This window comes from Lissotriton helveticus, chromosome 6, assembly GCF_964261635.1.
Source record: "Lissotriton helveticus chromosome 6, aLisHel1.1, whole genome shotgun sequence".
Taxonomy (NCBI): domain Eukaryota; kingdom Metazoa; phylum Chordata; class Amphibia; order Caudata; family Salamandridae; genus Lissotriton; species Lissotriton helveticus.
In genome coordinates, this window is record NC_136067.1 from 1,925,112,844 (window position 1) to 1,925,130,545 (window position 17,702).

Sequence of the window (17,702 nt, forward strand, 5' to 3'; positions counted from 1 at the left end):
GTGACAGAACTTCTTGTTTGAGCAGAGTAAGGTGTTCTATAGACATTGGATGTTGCCTGGGCGGTATGTGTGGAGGGGTTGCTGTAAGTTCTAGGCAGTAGCCATACTGGATAATCTGTCTTACCCACTTGTCTGTTGTGATGGAGTTCCAGACAGGCAGGAATTGCTTTAATCTGCCCCCCACAGGAGTGGAATGCTATTGGGGGAGTAGAGGGAAGTCACTATTTTGTGACGGAAGAGGTTCGATTACTGTCGTTACCCCGACCTCTTCCTTTGTTGTTATTCAATCTATATCCTCCTCTAAAATATCCCTTGTTAGAGGATGTTTGTGTGTTGGATTTGAAGGATGTTGTATTGTCTGCACCAGTTTGTTTGGAGCCCCCTCTATAGAAGGAGCGGCGAAAGGATCCTCTAGTTTATGTGGACTGTAAAGCTCCCATAGATTTGGCAGTGTCTGTATCCTTAACTTTTTAAGTGCTGTGTCTACTTCTGGTCCAAATAATTGGTTTTGATTAAATGGTTGATTTAAAATGGTAGTTTGTACTTCCTGTTTAAACCCTGAAATGCGTAGCCACGCAGGTCTTCGAAGTACGACACTAGTATTTACAGCTCTAGATGCAGCATCTGCTACATCTAGTGCGCACTTCAGCTCCACTCCGACGCCGTCAGCAGCGCCCCAGCCGCCGCTGGGCCGCCCGCTCTGCCGGTCCCGTTCCCGCGCCTCCTGATTGCGGCCCCGCCCCCTCGCCAGACGATTGGGCACCCCTTCCCGCCTCCCAGCTGACCCGCCCTCCCTGCTCCCCTCTTAAGGGGACCCCGCCTGCATCTGGGGAGCGACCACTGCGCCTCTGGCCTGGTCGCCCCCCTGCTCCTTGCCGCGCCTGCCTCTGAGCCCCTGCTCACCTGCATACCGAGTCCCTCCTCTCCGACGCCGTCAGCAGCGCCCCAGCCGCCGCTGGGCCGCCCGCTCTGCCGGTCCCGTTCCCGCGCCTCCTGATTGCGGCCCCGCCCCCTCGCCAGACGATTGGGCACCCCTTCCCGCCTCCCAGCTGACCCGCCCTCCCTGCTCCCCTCTTAAGGGGACCCCGCCTGCATCTGGGGAGCGACCACTGCGCCTCTGGCCTGGTCGCCCCCCTGCTCCTTGCCGCGCCTGCCTCTGAGCCCCTGCTCACCTGCATACCGAGTCCCTCCTCTCCGACGCCGTCAGCAGCGCCCCAGCCGCCGCTGGGCCGCCCGCTCTGCCGGTCCCGTTCCCGCGCCTCCTGATTGCGGCCCCGCCCCCTCGCCAGACGATTGGGCACCCCTTCCCGCCTCCCAGCTGACCCGCCCTCCCTGCTCCCCTCTTAAGGGGACCCCGCCTGCATCTGGGGAGCGACCACTGCGCCTCTAGCCTGGTCGCCCCCCTGCTCCTTGCCGCGCCTGCCTCTGAGCCCCTGCTCACCTGCATACCGAGTCCCTACTCTCCGACGCCGTCAGCAGCGCCCCAGCCGCCGCTGGGCCGCCCGCTCTGCCGGTCCCGTTCCCGCGCCTCCTGATTGCGGCCCCGCCCCCTCGCCAGACGATTGGGCACCCCTTCCCGCCTCCCAGCTGACCCGCCCTCCCTGCTCCCCTCTTAAGGGGACCCCGCCTGCATCTGGGGAGCGACCACTGCGCCTCTGGCCTGGTCGCCCCCCTGCTCCTTGCCGCGCCTGCCTCTGAGCCCCTGCTCACCTGCATACCGAGTCCCTCCTCTCCGACGCCGTCAGCAGCGCCCCAGCCGCCGCTGGGCCGCCCGCTCTGCCGGTCCCGTTCCCGCGCCTCCTGATTGCGGCCCCGCCCCCTCGCCAGACGATTGGGCACCCCTTCCCGCCTCCCAGCTGACCCGCCCTCCCTGCTCCCCTCTTAAGGGGACCCCGCCTGCATCTGGGGAGCGACCACTGCGCCTCTGGCCTGGTCGCCCCCCTGCTCCTTGCCGCGCCTGCCTCTGAGCCCCTGCTCACCTGCATACCGAGTCCCTACTCTCCGACGCCGTCAGCAGCGCCCCAGCCGCCGCTGGGCCGCCCGCTCTGCCGGTCCCGTTCCCGCGCCTCCTGATTGCGGCCCCGCCCCCTCGCCAGACGATTGGGCACCCCTTCCCGCCTCCCAGCTGACCCGCCCTCCCTGCTCCTCTCTTATGACGCCCCCAGAGCGACCGCGCAGCGGACGCGCGCAGCGGGAGCACCGATTGAGCGCCGAAGGTGCGCCAAAGGTAAGCCCGTCTGCGCCCGTCCGCACCTGGACCGCGCCCAGTGCCAGGACCCCATGCCCCCACCCCGGAAGCCGACCAGACAGACCTACGACGCCACCGAACTCAACGCACTCAACACCGGCCGAACCCCGGGTTGCTACCGAGCCACACCGAGACGCACCCACGGACCCTTCAGCTGCCACTCCTGCAAGTTCACCTGCAACCGGACCCATGCCACACCAGCTCCCACCAAGCCGAACTCCAGCAGCACCCACCTGAAGTGCATCCTGCTCAACACCCGCTCCGTCCACAGACACGCCGTCGAGCTCTGGAACCTGCTCGACACCACAGACCCAGACGTCGCCTTCCTCACGGAAACCTGGATGAACGCCTCTTCCGCGCCCGACATCGCCATCGCCATCCCAGAGGGTTACAAGATCACCCGGAGAGACCGCGCCAACCAGACAGGAGGAGGCATCACCATCATCCACAGGAACACCATCCGCATCACGACCAACACCGACGACACCCTCGCACCCGCCGAACACCTGCACTTCCAGATCCACGTCAACCCCAAGACCACCCTCAGAGGCACCCTCATCTACAGACCCCCGGGACCACGCACACAATTCAGCGAGGACATCGCCGACTTCGTCAGCCCGCACGCCCTCCCCTCCGCTGACTACATCCTCCTCGGGGACCTCAACTTCCACCTGGAGAGCAACAACGACCGCAACACCACCACCCTGCTGGACAACCTCGCCAACCTCGGACTCAAGCAACTGGTGACCACCCCCACACACTACGCCGGACACACACTCGACCCGATCTTCTCTTCCAGCAAGGACATCGCCTTCAGCCACGCCACGGGACTCCACTGGACGGACCACAGCTGCGTCCACTTCAGCTTCAGAAGGACCACGCTCCACCATCACCAGCAACAGGCTCCCCGCAGAAGCTGGAACAAGATCACTGCAGACCAGCTCGCGACTTCCCTGAGCAAGAACCCCCCCACCAGCACAACTAACCCCAGCCAAGCAGCCACCAACCTCACGAAATGGATCAGCGACTGCGCAGACGACCTCGCCCCGCTGAAGACCCCGCCGAGCAGACCCGGCAGCAAGAAAGCCCCATGGTTTAACGACGAACTCAAGAGCTCCAAGAAGAACTGCAGAGCACTCGAGAAAACCTGGCGCAGAGACCCAACACCGGACAACATGACTGCCCTCAAGCTCGCCACCCGAAAATACCACCAGCTGATCCACGCCACCAAGAAAACCGCATTCAAGGAACGACTGGACAACAACGCACACAACAGCAAGGAACTCTTCAACATCGTGAAAGAGCTCTCCAACCCCAACGCCGGAAACAACGACATCACCCCTTTGCAAGACCTCTGCAACTCCCTCGCCTCCTACTTCCACAACAAGATCGCGGACATACACAACAGCTTCAGCACTCAACCGACGCACGCCACGACCGAACCACCGCCCCCCACCACCACCCTCCGCGCCTGGACCCCGATCAGCACCGAAGACACCATCCGCACGATGAACTCCATCCAGTCCGGATCTCCGACAGACCCCTGCCCCCACCACGTCTTCAACAAGGCCGACGCTGTCATCGCACCCCACCTGCGGGACATCATCAACACCTCCTTCGACATCGCCACCTTCCCGGAGAGCTGGAAGCACGCCGAACTCAGCGCTCTACTCAAGCAACCATCAGCAGACCCAACCGACCTCAAGAACTACCGCCCCATCTCGCTGCTCCCGTTTCCGGCCAAAGTCATCGAGAAGACCGTCAACAAGCAACTGGCCGCCTTCCTCGAGACGAACGGCTCCCTCGACCACTCGCAGTCTGGCTTCCGGGCCAACCACAGCACCGAGACCGCCCTGATCGCAGCTACCGATGACATCCGAGCCCTGCTCGACAACGGAGAAACAGCGGCCCTCATCCTCCTGGACCTCTCCGCGGCCTTCGACACTGTCTGCCACCGTACCCTAGTACAGCGCCTCAGAAACGTCGGAATCCAGGAGAAGGCACTGGAATGGATCACCTCCTTCCTCGCCGGAAGGACACAGAGAGTCCGCCTCCCCCCGTTCAGATCGGAGGCCACCCAAGTCATCTGCGGCGTTCCTCAAGGCTCCTCGCTCAGTCCAACCCTCTTCAACGTCTACATGAGCCCCCTCGCAGCCATCGCACGCCAGCACAACCTGAACATCATCTCTAATTTCTAATTTCTAATTTAAAACATTTATAAAGCGCAGCGTGCACCGTACGGTTTCTTGGCGCTAGTATGGGAGTCGGCAACAGAGGCAAAGTCAACCTGTCGAGAAAAAAAGGAAGATTACACGGGGAAGGCCTGTTTGAAAAGAAACGTTTTAAGATCTTTCCGAAAAGAGAGATAGTGGGTGGCAAAGCGAAGGTGATCAGGAAGGGAGTTCCAAAATGTAGGGGCTAAGGTAGAAAAGTTGGTTCCGCCCCATTTTTTCCGTTTGAAACGTGGGATTTGGAGGAGAGATTTGGAGGAAGAGCGGAGCTCTCTGGTGGGAACATATTCTTTTATTAGCGAGGAAATAAAGGCCGGGGCAGTGCCTTGGCGGGCCTGGAAGACCATGCAGCCGGTCTTGAAGAGGGAGCGTTCCTTGACGGGAAGCCAATGAAGCTCCCTAAGGAGCGGTGTAGAGTGATGATATCGCGGGAGACCAAAAACCAGCTGGGCCGCCTGGTTCTGGACCATCTGGAGCCTCCGCATGCTGTATGCCGGAATGCCGTTGTAAAGGGCATTGGCATAATCCAGCCGCGATATCACCAGTGCGGCCATGATCTGCTTGAGTGCCTGAGGGGAAAAAAAACGGGAGACAGTGCGGATGGTGCGGAGAGTGAGGAAGCAGGAGGAAACTACAGAACTGATTTGTGAATGAAGGGTGAGCTGGTTGTTCACTTTAACACCCAGTGTTTTGACCGAAGTTGAGGGGGTGGGGGGGGGACCAAGAATGGGGGGCCAAAAGAGAGAATTCCAGGGACTGGAAGAACCACCGGTGAGAACCAACTCGGTTTTATCCGGGTTCAATTTGAGATGGTTGTGGTTCATCCAATCCCTGATAAATGTCATAGAAGACTGAAAGTTAGAAACAGAGAGGGAAGAAGAGGACAGATCAAAGATGAGCTGGAGGTCATCGGCGTAATTGTACACGGTGACCTCCAGCTGCTGAAGAGCAAAAATAAGAGGAGAGATGTACAGATTGAAGAGTAGAGGGGAAAGAGAGGAACCCTGGGGAACACCACAGGTGACAGGGAGTGAAGTGGTCGTGAGGTCTCCTAGCCGAACCGCCTGGGTGCGGTCCCTCAGGAAGGAGGACAGCCAGATCAGGGCTGAACCCTCAATCTCCTACGCCGAAGACACCCAGCTGATCCTCTCCCTCACTAACGACACCGCCAGAGCCAACCTGCACGAAGGGATGACAGACGTAGCCAACTGGATGTCGAACAGCCGCCTGAAACTGAACTCGGACAAGACGGAAGTCCTCATCCTGGGATCCTCACCCTCCGCCTGGGACGACTCCTGGTGGCCCCCCGCCCTGGGCAGCGCACCCAAACCAACTGACCACGCACGCAACCTGGGCTTCATCCTGGACTCCTCCCTCTCCATGACCAGGCAAGTCAACGCCGTCTCCTCGTCGTGCTTCAACATCCTGCGCATGCTACGCAAGATCTTCCGATGGATCCCCACCGAGACCAGGAAGACGGTCACCCAGGCCCTCTGGACTACGGCAACTCCCTCTACGCCGGAACCACCGCCAAACTCCAGAAAAGACTCCAGCGGATCCAGAACACCTCAGCACGACTCATCCTGGACATCCCCCGCCGCAGCCACATCTCCGGACACCTGAGAGACCTGCACTGGCTCCCGGTCAACAAGAGAATCACCTTCCGGCTCCTCACCCACGCACACAAAGCCCTACACAACCAAGGACCAGGATACCTCAACAGCCGCCTCAACTTCTACGCTCCCAAACGCCAGCTTCGATCGACCAGCCACGCCCTCGCCGCCGTCCCCCGCATCCGAAGAGCCACCACAGGAGGAAGGTCCTTCTCCTACCTGGCCGCCAAGACTTGGAACTCCCTTCCGACCCACCTCCGCCTGACCCAGGACCACCTCGCCTTCAGGAAGCAGCTCAAGACCTGGCTGTTCGAGCAGTAGCAGACCCCCTCCCCCCAGCGCCTTGAGACCCTCCGGGTGAGTAGTGCGCTATATAAATGCTTTGATTGATTGATTGATTGATTGATTGACTTCATTGAGGCATTAGAAATAAGCTTGCCTTATTGTACAAGATAATTTGCCTGTGTCTTATAATGGTCAGGTAGATGTTCTAGCAGTTTCTCTAACTGATCATAATGAGCCCTATCATATCGGGAAAGGAGGGCTTGTGTATTATCTATACGCCATATGTTGGTGGCTTGCGCAGCTATTCTTTTACCTGAGGCATCTATGACCTTGGATTCTTTGTCCGGTGGGGGTGCCTAGCCTGAAGTTTGTGAGTATGCTCTCTTCCTAGCATTTGACACAACTAGTGAATCTAATGGTAGTTGTCCTTTAATGTAGGTTGGATCTGCAGGTGCAGGCCTATATTTTTTTCTCGATTCTAGGGTTGAAAATCCTAGTACGTACAGGGTCTTTAAAAATTTCTGGAGCATGTTTAATGACCCCTTTGATCATAGGAAGAATTTGAACAGATCTTTGCGATTGTTCAAATGTGTCTAATAGAAAATCTTCCTCTGCCTCATCAGAATGTATAGTGACCCCATGGTAAATGGCAGCTCTGTTCAATAGGTGCCCAAAGCCAATGTTATCCTCTGGGGGAGATGGTTTTGATGGGTATGACTGTGGGTCAGGAATATCTGGGGTATCCTGTGGGTTTGGGTACTCCCAGTCTGTATCATCTATAGGGAATGGGAAAGGCTCATCTGTGTCTATCCCTCTTCCTAAACTATACTCATCATCATTTTGAGATGAGTGTGAGGATAAAGGAGGAGAATGTGAAGGAGACATCTGTGGTGAATTGTTAAGAGGAGCAGGAGATGAAGGAGAAGAAAGTATAGGTGAAGAAGGGTGCATAGGGGATGTGGCAGAGTCCTTCTTCTTGGCAGGAACCACAGGTGTGGATGTTTCATGTGCCTTTCTTGTGTGGTGTAGTGGACACATGACCTGTTTTTGGGTCAATGTAGATCTTCTTTTGCAGAGGATCTGGCTGGAAAAGTTCTTCTCCTTGTGGAACCTTTGTCTGCGCTGATTTTTTCAGTACCGGACGAGGTTGCTACTACATTGTCCTTTGGCGTAGTTTTCGGCACCGAAGGTGTTGTTTTCGGTGTCGTAGGCTGTTTCGAGGGCTTTGACGCGTCGGAATCAGGCCTTGTCGGTTTCGGTGTCTTCGGAGTGGAAGCTGGTCTCGTCGGCTTCGAGGTGTCGGACGCTGGCTTCATACCCTTGTCTTTAGAAGTCGACGGTTTCGGAGCCAAGACTTCTTTCTGTTTCGTGCAGAGGGAGCTGGTGGGATCGGCACGTGCGGCTTGCTCGGTACTGAGCTACTGGAAGGCTTAGTTATTTTCTTCGGAGCCGGGCTCGATGGCGGGGCTGTCGAAGTGGTTTTTCGGTCGCGACTGGACCCCGGAGGATGAGTGTTGACCTTTGCCTTCGGTAAGGGTGCTGTGTGTGGTGCAGGGGCAGTAGTACTCATGGTATGGAGTCATCCGAGTGGTCTGCCTCTGATTCGATTTGGAGATCAACGGAATCTTCCTCGGGTACGAGCGGAACCTCCTCGAAGATATCCACCGGTTCCGGAGCGGATGTCTGCATGTCGTGTCGACGGGCCCTCCGATCTCTGATGGTTTTCTTGGATCGAAAGGACGCGCAGGCTGTACAGCTGGATTCGTCGTGTTCTGGCGATAAGCAGAGATTGCAGAGCTTGTGGTGGTCACTGCGTGGAACTTTGCTCCACACCCGGGGCATCTCTTGAATGGTGTCCTTTCCATGAGGTGTAGGCCTAACGGTGTGGATAGGCCCAACGGCCCGCGTCGACGATCGGAATCGAGCAGTTAGTTGGTAAATTCGTTTGGAGAGTTTTGGGAAGTTTTTTGCGCTTCGAAGTGCTGGGAAAGTGTATTTCTAGCCGGAGCAGAAAACTTTCATCCGAACCCAGTGGCGTAAAAAAACAATCCAAGGATGGAGCCGATGCCCATGCGCACTATCGTCCAAGGGAGGAGTCACGTATATTGTGACTACAAAGACTTCTTCCAAGACGACAACAACATGCAATCATCCGAGCCCAACACCAGGTGGCGATCTAATGCTAAGTGTACAATCTGCAGCTCATATGCCTCGAACATATTGTTACTGAAGATAAGTAACTGTTTTCTGATGGATATATCTTCCCACCGATTCCTCACCTCGTCAATGAATCCCAAAGTAATGCTGTCCTCTGAGTGGTGCCAGTTAATCAAGTAAGTTATGCAACATAGAACATAAAGTACCTGCCACTGTACACCTAATACAGGAGTCAGAAGTCCTAGGCAAAAGAATGCAAAGAAGACCATGTGGCCTGCATGGCAGATGTTAGCCCTAGCAATGCCTCTGGTGAGAACTGTGGAAGCAGTTGTGGCCCTAGTTGGGAAGGCACAAATGCTCGTTGGAGGAATTGTTTTGCTAAGGTGTAGCAGATCTTTTGTAGAAAAGATGGTCCAATGAAAGAATTGTGTGTTTGGTCATCACCTTGGGCTTTTTAGCATCACTGAAGCACACAAAGAGCAAATCATTTTTTCAGTCCGTTTAAATGTGATCGATGTAATAGGACAAAGCATTCGGGGCCCAGTCTATGAAAGCGCTTTTCCACTTTGGGGGGAGCGAAGAAGGCTCGAAGGTTTACAGATTACCCTATGCTATCTTGGGTAAAAAGGTTTTGCAGGTATGAAAAAACAACTATCTGGGTAGAAGACCATACGATGGGGATGAACTGAGAGGGCTTGAAGTTCTTCAACTCTTAGGGCTGATGTTATTGCTAGTAAAGAGTACTGTCTTTAGAGTCAGAAGTTGAACAGGGCGACTGTGCATCGGCTCTAATGTGGATACCATCAACAAAGTCAACTCAAGATTTAAATCCCTCTACGGAACACTGAACGGAGTGAGAGGAAACAAATGAAGTAAACCTTTGAGAAACTGCACCACTAATGGCAAACTAAACAGGAAAGGTGGTCAGGACGACACATGAAGGTGAGCAGGACAGGCTAAAAGCATTTGACTGTAGCCACACCAGTTCCTGCTGTGGAAGGGAGAACATGTACCACAGGATGTCGGAAAGGCAGGCTTTCTATGGGTCCAGCCTTTTTCTCATATCTTTGAACATATTTTTCCAGCAACCCAGGAACATGGATTTTTTTAGTGGTTTCCTTGGTGTCAATATAACTTCTGAAACCTCACCAGAAAAGCAAATGGATTCTTACTGCACCTATATTTCCATGCAACTCGTGGAGACTAGGGTGCAGAACTGGACAATCCTGCTCCAGGAGCAGGTCTACCTAGTGTAGGTCAGAGGAGATGTCCAAATGCTCAGTGCCAACACAGTGAAATACCAGATCATTCTTGCCCAATCTGTGGCGATTAGCTGTTCTTGATCCTCCCCCACCTTCAAAAAGACTTTTGACACAAGCATAATTGGTGGAACTGCATATAGAAGACTCCAAGGTCCTCTGAACAAGAAGGTATTCAGAATCAACTATATGGTACTTAATTGAGGATACCAATTGTCTAGGGACGTAGCGAAGAAAGCCAGGCGTGAATACTACAATCTGAAGAAAATCACCTCATTTACTTCCGAATGTAGTTCCCACTCATGGTCTTGTGAGCGGTCTGCAAGATGAGCTGCTACCGGTAAAATTCCCTTTCACTTCACCCACTGCCACAGGCACATCACATCTCAAAACACAGTCCACAACACTACAACATTCTATATGTTAATATAAAAGACCATTTAGTTGCCTGATAGAATCTAAATGGAATTCCCATGACAGAAGGAGAAATATGCATTCGCAGCAAAGCAGACTGCGTGCACTTCCAGCACATATATGTGTAGATGCTGCTTTGACAGAGATTTTAGGCTTTGTAACATCGTGTTGCTCAGGTGGGCATCCCCAGCCAGCGAGAGGGTCTCTGTAACTACAATAAACTGCACCTGTGGAAGATGAAGAGGATGATACACCACAAGGCTCCATCCACACGTGCAGATCAGGATGAGCGGATTGGTGAACTTGCATTGGAGTATGAGAGGCTACCTTGATGATGGAGACATTGCCAACACAGGTATCACTGTGGGCCCTCATCCAGCATGTGGTACCAACAGAATGAATGAGGCTTAGCAGATATTAGACATGCAGAACCGGGAGTTATATCTGATTCAGAAATCTTAGAATCATCTCATGAATATATGTGATGATCTGAGGAGAGGTTTTCATGCAGTTGTGCCCAGCAATGCTTTAATGAAGGTTAACCTTTGTTTTGCAGCAAGATAAGATTTATGGGTCTTAATAGCATTGCCAGTCATGGAGGACCGTCATTGTGCACTGAAAGTCTTCCTTTTTTACCAGCACCAGGAGCTAAGCTTTCAATGGCCAGTCAGTCAAGTATGGCAATGCATGGCCTCCTGACCATCTCACTACAGCTGCTACAACTGCCAGCATGAAGATGTGCAGCGCAGTCATCATTCTAAAAGGCAAGAGCCTGTCCTGGGAAGCCAAGGGGACCCTCAGGTGAGGTCTGCGAGTAAGAAGGATTGGAAAATAAAAGCAGGCACCCTGGAAAACCAAGGATGCCAACCAATCACGGACATTCTGTGCAAACAAGACTTTGCTTATGGGCAACATCTTGAACGTGTCCTGCTGAATTAAAAGGATTTGAAGGCAAAGATCCATTTAATAGGTCTCAGACCTCCATTTTTGTTGGTCTGCAAGGAGTAAAGGGAATATAATCCATGACCCTTTCTTCCTGAGGCACCACTCTATGGCTCCTTTGTTCAGCAGGATAATGACCTCTGCCTTCAAAATTGAGGAACTTTGGACAAGTGTTAAATAGTCAAATGTTAATAGGTCAGGTGCGTGACATGTTTCTGGGACATTGACACAGATGTTCTGTTAAAATGAATATGTAATTGTGGTGTGTGCCAGAAAGCATGACCTGGTGGAAGGAAGATTATCAGACAGAAGGAACAGGAAGGATAGGGCATAGCTCTTGTGAATTGACTGGATAACCCATTAATTTGAAATGATCATCTCCCAAATGGTGACAAACAGACTTCAGACGGAACATAGGGTTTAAGGATGGAGGAGTCACAGAGGTTTTCTATTCTGTTACTGGAACTCTGTTACTGGGGAGGCTAGGCCAGTGAGTGAGCCGCAACTCTAATCTTCTGGAAGCATTCCAGGGAGGTGTCTGCCTTCTAAGAGCAATTGCAGAGGCATGTCCATGAGGTTTGCTTGGACATCTTCTGAGAAGCCATAGGAACGTACCAACGAGTGGCACTGCAGCCTCCTATTCATGACCATGGATCAAGCCAAAGTGTCCATAGAGTCCAGGTTGCAATTCGAGATCTGTGGGGGTGACTGGGGTGGGACATTCACATCGTTGTTGAACAAGTCAGTCAATCTTTTTTTATGTGATCAAGTAGGTTGATCACTGAGTTTTGCTAGTTCCAACAGGTTATGGACATATCAGGCCATGAGGCAGGTGGCGTTAGCTGTGCAATGTGCAAGAAGCAAAGACTTTACTTTTCACAGAGTAAACTTTTTTTTTTAACTTCCTATCAGGAGGTGCCAAGTAGAAATCTTTCGAACTTTACTTCAAGGAAGTAGGTTGGTCCCCAGACTTACTGGTGAAGTGAGACGCCAAAGTGTGGAGCACCTGCAACGACCTTATACCATCTAGCAATTGGTGTGCAGAGTGATGGCCTGAAAAAAGGTTTCTTCCATGCAGCAATGACAGAGTCCAAAAGAGCCTTTTTGTATGAGAGCAATGGTTCTCACACTGAGGAGGAGGATTTAAGACCTCGATCAAAATGTTAGACTCTGCCTTCAGCGGGGGCACGATAAATTCTAAGGCTTTATATGCTGGTTCCACTACAGAGGCCAATGAAGGAACCTTTCCCTGAAGGACGGGCAGAGGGGTCAAGGGATGTTCCCTTCTGGTGAATGATCTAGGTCATATATTTACTAAGTCGAAATATAAGACAGTTTCAGTGTTATAGAGGGAAAGGAGGTTATCAGCCTCCAAATCATCAATGCAGTCATAATTCTTGCCAGGCCTACCGCAAGGGCCTTGGTGTTGGAGCCAAACAGCTGTTACATCTGAGCAAATACTTCAGCAATAGGAAGGTGCTCTTCCAAGGGTTAATCACTGAAGCACACCTTAAGTTTACTTTACCCACACAGATAATCGCTGCCTACTATTTAAGCCTTCGAGAATGGTGATGTCACCAAAGAAGGCATCGACAAAAGGGAGATGGTGCATTAGAAAACTTCAACTTCATCTTAGCCACTGGACCACATGCATTGTTGGTGCAGTGTCAGGAAGCTTCTTGGGTCAGAGCTGCTGAAGTTAGCATGCCTACAGGATCATGGTCACCCTTGAGTGGTGGCCCAGAAGATATTAAAGTCTAAACACTTTGACCTCCGGGGTGCTTGGCAATGGGCCTAGGAACTCAGGTCTCACACTATTTAATATCAGGCTCTTGTCCACAAACTAGGAAGAGTCTGGTATCGGGGATCAGCATCGACACTACAAATGGTCCTTGGAGAGTTCTTCAAAGAAGAGGAGGACTTTTCCTTCCTGTGGCATTTTTTGTGGCAAGATATTTTGGGTGATAGTACCCAAGACGATGGTGAATGCTTTGGCATATCCCAGAGGGACTTCACCAGGAACATCTTAGTCTCCTGCTCCTGATGTCTTTCATGTGCATTGATACACAGAAGATGTAGGCCAAAGCATCACGTTCAGAGCCCAACCACCATATACATATGTCATGTGGGTCTGACAGAGACATCTTCATGTAGTATCTATAACAGGTTTTTACTTCAAAACACATTTCTGGAGGGGACAAATGATCTATGCGCTGTCAATAGGCATAGGTTTGGCACTCTTTTATTATATAATCAAGCGCCTTCAGTCAATCAACTTCAATAATGTATTAATCTCAAATTTTTCTAACATGAGTAACATGAAATCTTCATATACTCTTTTTTAGAGGTATGTGGGGGGGGGGGTATTGTGTTTTTGCATAGCAGAAGAGTCGAGCTAGGCAGTAATAGCCATTACTCTCCCAACACAATATTATGCTCCATTTTCACACATTGCAGGTGGCAATGGCAACAAAACCTCCATTTATGTCCAGCCTTCATTGCTTCAAAGACCGAGGATTGGATGAACTCCCTTATGAGAGAGATGACAAGTTTTTGCCAGCTCCAATATTCCTTAGCTTCTTCACTGTTCCCTAAGTCAAATACATTTCAGACTATACCAAACCAGTTATGAGTCTTTTACAAAGGGTATCCAATAGGAATAACAAACCCAGGAGTCTGTCTGCCAGGGAATAAACCACTTCAGTCACCTGCAGTTGTAAGATCGAACTAGAATTCAGGTAAAAAGGAGTAAAGTACCTTTAGGAAAATGTGCGTATACCTGCGAAATAGAACACCACTCCCAGCACATGACTCTGCCATTTTGATGAATACACTAGAAAAGTGGGAAGCTGCCATTGCTAAATATCATGTTGGCTCTAGCCAAAAAAGGGGCCAGGCTTCAAAAGAAGTAAACATGCCTCAAAAAGGATCCCTTTATATGTGCGTTCTATGGGTATCATTATCACAATGTATGCCTTTGATGAGGATTTATGCAACCTGTTTTTAACGTACCAATATGCCGCCTTATAGCCAATGCTAAGCACTACAAGAGACAGTAAGTAAAGAACTGCATAATCGAGAGAATGCAGGTATATACAATAAGCAGAGCCTGCATCAAGGGTACAAAGAGGGTCGTATGATAAATGCCTGCGACACAGTGAGTATGCTCTGAAGTATTCCAGGTTTTGTATAGACATCTGAAAAAGACCACAAAACATTTCTAGTCTATTTCAATGCCTCACTCAAACTGCCTTTCCTTTGCTGTAGTACACACTTGCGGTCTACATATAAATGTCGGCTTTCTTCCTCACTATATGTCACCTACTTTCCTCCACTAAATATTTTGATATCTGTGCATTCTGCTCCATGAAAACAAAAGCCCTTTCTCAAGCAGAGTGACGCAACCAGAATCCTCAGCAAGGCTTCCAGAAGATCCCAAGGAAGACACACTCCTTCCACTATTTTACATTACGTAGCAAGACGCCTGATCAAGGAGGGTGAATCCCAATCCCTTATAGCAACCTGGGGTACCAGCCATCAGGTTACCAGCAACCTATTATAACATTTTATAGAATGAAAAGCACCCAGTCAAAGGCCTACTTGTTGTGGGGAAACAGTAGACCATCCCAGCAGATTTTTAGAACTAAGCTACCAGGGTAGCAAATCGTATTAAGATACTGATGATGAGGATATTTTTTTGTGTTTTACTTTTATTTTTTTCAAACTTGTCTGCCACACTAAGTAAGATTTATCACACAAACTTTCTGTTTTCCCTCTTTCAGTAACTGCTGTATGCAAGACACAACATCATCCCCAGGCCCATGGTGATAGCTGGCACACATATTCTCCAAAGTGTCAGCCACCGGCAGCCATAGAAATAGGTACTGGCAAAGCCAAAAGTTATGATGCTTGCACTCAAGTATTGACCAAAGCAATAAAATAATTTCTCCTGCAGTACAACTTAATGAAAAAAGAAAAAAGATTGCTGTTGTGTATCAATGTACAAATGACCCAAAGAATGTAATATGTGATGACAGAGTGTGCTTCAAAAATGTGTTCCAGTCGAGGTAGAAGGATAGACCTATTAGAAAATGGAAGGTGAGAATAAAATACTCTTGTGGGCAAATCGAAGATAGGATAGACAATGTCTCAAGCCGAATGCCTGAAGGTTACTATGCCCAAGACAGCAGCAGGCGAAAAAGACTGCAGTAAAGCATCTTCCAGTATGTATTAAATACAAAATGTTTGCCATGAATGGTGCAAGCAAGTTTACACATCATACCTAAAAAATCTTTAACAGTTCCCAACCCCTGCCTCGCAATCATTCTTTTTGGGCAGAAAGTCTCAGAACCTCTGCCATCCCACGAGAGCCATCGGTCAGAGGGCCTGAGACAGGCCAAGTAGTCACTGTACTCCCCACTAGGGAAGATGGAGGTCACACTAACTGACCGGTGGACTTCGTGAGGGGTTTCCCAGGAGGCCACCATGGTGAGCCCTCGATAGGTGACCTGCAAGATAGAAAGTATACAGAATCTAGGCCACAGGCCCAATAACACAAGCCACCATTCAGAACACAGTCAGAAGGCATGTCACTATTTACATTACTAGAAGCACACAAAAAACTATAATTTAGACTGCAATGCAGGCCTCAACACTAGCCTGTATGTCTTATTTACAATTCTAGAGCTTTTGCAATCGAAATGTTAACATAAATGTTTAAACGAAGAGCGATTGAACATCCAGAGCCAAAACAGCCATCATGCACCACATCAACCTACATATTTTTAGCCTTGGCGAACTGCAAAGCCAAAGATGGCTGAACACAGAAGATGCAGAAATCAGCTAAAAAAAGTAAAACCTGAAAGAGATGGAAAAGGAAAGAAAATACTCTCAATTGAAGAGACTGAACATGTACTCACCTGCAGCACTACAGCAGCTGGACGAATCTGCAGCAGGTGTTGCAGGCAGAAAAGGCTTTTGGTGACATCGTTTGTAGAGGTTTATTGAGTTGGTGGTATCTGGATTATCACAACCTCGTCATTTTTACTGTTTGATGGAAATATGCCATCCGTCGTATTCGCTTCAAAGGTTGGACTTCACCATTCGTCAGAAGAGTAAGATTTAGACTGATCTTTCGAATTAGGGTATCTATGTAAGATGAATCACCTCTTAGCCAAGCCAAAATAGTGCATCTGAAATAGAGTCCTGTAAAAACAAAAATATAATTTACAGTTTCACAACTAATTATTCATCTCACCACCACCTAGGACGTTAGAGCAAATGTGATTTAACTTACAATAAATGTTGTTTTCTATCATGTTTATTTAAATGCTTGGTACACCACCATTAAAGTCAAACATTATCACACTGTATATGCTTGCTTTTCATTTCTATACAGAGCACCAGCAGAATTCCACAAGAAAAAACAAGCCACCCCCAAACTAAACAACCAACCCTCTCCACTGTCAGTTATGCCCCCATCTCTAATCCAAGAATTGTGGGCAGTCTAGTTCTCTTAAACGCCTATTTAGGGATGGCCATTGCTGGCTTCTAGGATGTCCTAAATAATTTGTGCTCTAGCTTCCCCGTTGCCAATAACCATGGCAGGTTTTGCAATGACATCACTGAAAGGATTATCCTGAAGCTCCAATGCACCAGAATAGCTTGTTCAGTCGCTATCAACATATGGCACATCATTGGGGGCTGAGTATGGCCTGCTAGCTATGGCGATGGATGTGAAGCTCCAGTCGGAGACTGAGGCCTGTGTCGGAGATCTGAATGAAACTGGTCCCTGGGTGGCATCCTCGCACTGGATGGACATCGCACAGCTGTAATTACAAGTGGATTGCAGCATTCAAATAGTTTAATAACATCACTTTGTGAAGTTTGCAGCTGTTTTTGAAGATGTAACTTGTTGCTGTTTTCCAGAAGGCATCGTGGGCCCTGTAAACTCGGCCTTGATTTGGACTGAGGGCTGCTGTCCAGGACGGTGTGAGCCAGGACGTGCATGGAGCACACCACAACCCCTTTCTGAGAGGTGTTGTCGGACTTGGGTGATGCAACAGAGTGATGCAGTTGCATGCAAGGCCGGATTGGGAACCCAAAGCAGCCCTGGCAATTTACTCAGACCAGCCCCTGGGGAAGCACTGCCTGTCTCTGGAGGCTGGAAATGCTTGCTTGCTGCTTTTGTTACTGGGGGCCTATTGCAGCACTGCTTCAAAACCGACCCCAAGCCTTCTGGGGGAACACCCGATGCCACTAAGGTCAGTCCGGCCCTGGTTGCATGGTTTGCGCAGGAAGACAGCAGCGGCGCAAAGGATGCCGAAGTGGGCAGTACAGAGGATTGTAGGAGGCCAGTATAGGCCCAAGAGGAGTCAGGGTAGGCCTAGGCATGACATGCGTGGGAGGGGGTTGGGGTAGGAATGGGTGTGGATCTCCACTCCTCCACCTGGATTCTGGGTCAATAAATTGGCAGAAGAAAGCCCTGTGAATTGTTAGCTGCCCGCGACCTGGGGGTGGCCAGGTTGCAGGCTTGGAGAGTTGCGTTGCGGCT

General features: G+C 50.6%; 1 protein-coding gene across 19 annotated transcripts in view; it reads right to left on the bottom strand.

The window, feature by feature from the left end:
* Positions 1-17,702, bottom strand: part of HMBOX1 (homeobox containing 1) — a 480,822-nt gene that overhangs the window by 373,231 nt on the left and 89,889 nt on the right. For 10 of the 19 annotated variants that reach the window (XM_078649893.1, XM_078649899.1, XM_078649891.1 and 7 more), the window contains exon 1: positions 16,069-16,202. The gene's annotated coding sequence lies outside the window, so the exon portion shown is untranslated. Of the gene's footprint in view, positions 1-16,068; positions 16,355-17,702 lie in introns of those variants that run through there. The other 9 variants (XM_078649894.1, XM_078649892.1, XM_078649900.1 and 6 more) reach the window with 1 other exon arrangement.